The following is a 3,571-nucleotide window of genomic DNA, read 5'->3' as shown; positions in this document are numbered from 1 at the left end:
TATCTATCTATCTATCTATCTATCTATCTATCTATCTATCTATCTATCTATCTGTCTGTCTCTATGTATATTTAAGATCCCACTCTATCCCCTAGGAATGACAATATGAAGTGGTTCTAGAACTCCCAGGACCTAGTAACAGAAAAAGGACAACAAAGAGGTATTAAACTGATTATAAAAGATAAAGTCAAACTCGGTGATCTCTTTATGAAATTCAGATTGATCCCATGAATGAGTTAGAAAGGAAAAGAGAGAATAAGATGAAGGATAGTAGGACAAGACTCTGGTGGAACTTTAAAAGTCGGTTCACTGAGTCCAGGAGACAAACCTGAAGAGAAATTGAGCACTTGGTGGGATGTGTAGATGATACATGGAGCCAGAGAAAAGGTTGCTATGTGGAGCCATGAGGAGCTGAGAGGGTAAGGGAGGGCAGAAGCAACCACTGGTGCTCTCAGCTTCCCATTCTGTTGACTGGATGGGGTATAAGGTGCTTGACAAGTTCTGGGACTTCTTGGAACTGGAAACTCAAGGGAGTTTCCTGATTGTAGGAGTGGAAACAGAAATATAAAAATAAGGACAGTGAAAAGGCATGTCAAAGAATTGGGAGACTGTAATGTAATTTATAGCAAGATTAGATCTGGGAGACCACTTAGCTGGCACTCTGGGAATTATCTGATCAGCTGATTCAAATTCCCAATTGAAAGATGAGTGATGGTGATGATGGTGATGAAGAAGAAGAAGATAATGATATGATGGTGATGATGATGATAAAGGTGATGATGAAGGTAATGATGATGGTGATGGTGCTGCTGCTGCTGGTGATGATGGTGGTGATGAAGGTGATGGTGATGATGATGATGGTCATGATGGTGGTGATGATGGTGATGATGATGGTGGTGCTGCTGTTGATGGTGATGATGATGGTGGTGGTGATGGTGACAATAGATACCTAAAAAGGAGGAGAGGCTGCATATGACACCCACTTTCCCATGTGTTCTGAGCAAGGAGGTCCAGCAGACATTATTAAACCCATTTGCAGAGGAAATGAGAACGGACAGTGGAAGTGACTTCTTGTTCCTGTAACACAGCTTATGTCTTGGAGCTGAATAGGATGATCCCTCCTGTTCCTCTCTCATAGCCACCAATCCCTGCCTGGCTCCTGAGAAATTCAATTTTCTAGATTCTCCATTCTTTATATGTCTACATTTCATTTTCTTTCAATCAGTAAGCCAAATTAGAGGTTGGGTTTTTAAAACAGAGAAGAACAAAACAGAGAATACAGTAGAACAGAGAACTTCAAACTAGAAGAAAAATCATGGGATTTAGAGCTGGGAGGAACATGAGAAGCAAGAATGTCAGAGCTAGGAGGGGTCTTAGAACAGGAAAGGTCAGAGCTGGGAGGGTCCTTAGAACAGGGAATGTCAGAGTATTTAGGGACCCTAAATACTATCTAGTTTGGCTCCTCATTTTAAAGACTGAGAAACAGAAGGCTCAAAGGCGTTTCATCCTTCACATCTCATCACTATCCTGTTTCCCTCTAGATGGTCCGGACACCCATTTTAAGCCCTTCCAACTCTACATTTGTGGAGTGTTCTGCCCTCACCATCTCCTGCTTCGCTGACTCAAACCCTCCTGCTCAGTACAAGTGGGACATTGATGGGACCCGGGGGGCCATCCACTCAACATCTCTTCATTTCTAATGTCTCCCTGGCCAATGCAGGCATGTACACCTGTGTGGCCTCCAACGTCATCACTCATCATCAAAGTACAGCCTGGGCAAGGATCCAAGTGTCGGGTATGTGGGATTTGGTTCGGCTCATTCTGTTTATTAGAGTAATTCCAGGTTCCTTTATCCAGAAACCACTTCCGCCAAACCTCCAAGCAACACAGCCAACTTCAGCTTTTCCTGGAGGCTGGAGCTCCTCTCAGAGATCCGACTGTAGGAGCTACTTGGGGTCTTGTGACTTTCATGGACTGAGCTTCCTTGACCTGGGATACAATGGACCCTGCAGACAGATATCTGCCCATCCCAACCAGTGACTACCCAGGGACAGTGTGGTGCATCAAGAAGAGACCCACTAGTGTCATAGTGTCAAGAGAACAGAGTTTAAGCACCAGCTCTGATATTAACTAACCCTGGGCAAATCTCTCAGTTTCCTCATTTGGGTATTGGAAGAATGGTCTCAGAACCAGTCACTCAACAAATACTTATTAAGCCCTTGTGGCACAGTGGATAGAGAGCTGGGCCTGGATTCAGGAAGAGCTGAGTTCAAATCCATCCTTAGATGCTTACTAGTTACATGTCACTGGGCAGGTCACTTAACCCTGTTTGCCTCAGTTTCCTCATCTGTAAAATGAGCTAGAGAAGGAAATGGCAAACCACTTCAGTATATTTGCCAAGGAAACCCCAAATGGGGTCACAAAGAACTGGACATGACTGAAAAATGACTGAATGACAATGTATATAATGTAACTGTCTTAAGGGTTTCAGATGCAGAGGAAGGCCAAAATAGTCCCTGCCTTCAAAGAGCTTACACTCTAATGGGGAAGATAGCCTGAAAAAAATCTTATGCACAATATATACACATAGAGTGTAAATGTAGGACATCCTAGTAGGAAGGGACCTCAGGGACCTGTAGCCTAATTGGACACCAGTAGAAGGATGTCCACTATAGCAAGTGGTCCTCCAACCTCTGCTTGATGATCCCTAGGGCAGGGGAGGAGCTGCTATCTCTCTAGGGAGCAGCCAGGAAATTTTCCCCTGGAATCCTGCCTGCCTCAGTTGGCCTCTCTGTACTTCCCATCCCCCCCAATGATCCTGGTTATGTCCTCTGGGACCCAGCAGATAAGGCCAATCACTACTACACATGACAGCCTTTCATGTCCTTGAAGCTGGCTCCCAGGTTCTTCCTCTTCTTCAAGTGAAATACCCCCAATTTCTTTAACTCATCCTCATATCCCAGTTACCCTTTTTTAATCAGTGTCCTGAAATTGTGTTGTCCAGAACTGAACCCAGTAACTCTGAGGAGGCCTGATGAGGATAGTGTGGTATCTTTATTCCCAGAAGCATAACCCCTCTCATGCAGCCTGAGAATGAACTAGCTATTTTTTGACTACTCCATCACACTCCTGATTCATGCCATTTGAAGTCCACTGAAATCCTCAGATCATTTTCAGACAAACTGATCCTTGGCAAGGAGAGGCAGCATAGTGGATAAAGTGTGGAGCTTGGAGCAAGGAAGAACTTGGTTCAAATCCAGCCTCAGATACCTTACTGTGAGACCCTGAAGAAACCCCTGAACTTCTCTGGGCCTCAGTTTCCTCATCTGTAAATAATGGAGTTGGCTTTGAAGGTCCATTCTAGCTCTGTTGATGTCTGACTCTTTGTGACCCCTTTTGGGTTTTTCTCGGCAGAGGTACTGGAGTGCTCTGCCATTTCCTTTTCCAGCTCATTTTAGAGATGAGGAAACTGAGGCAAACAGGGTTAAGTAACTAGCCCAGTGTCACACAGCTAGTAAGTGTCTGAGGCCAGATTTGAACTCAGGAAGATCAATCTTCCTGACTCCAGGCC

This window comes from Vombatus ursinus, unplaced genomic scaffold (genome assembly GCF_900497805.2).
Source record: "Vombatus ursinus unplaced genomic scaffold, bare-nosed wombat genome assembly UNPS02014239.1, whole genome shotgun sequence".
NCBI lineage: Eukaryota > Metazoa > Chordata > Mammalia > Diprotodontia > Vombatidae > Vombatus > Vombatus ursinus.
This window is presented reverse-complemented; position numbering follows the sequence as displayed.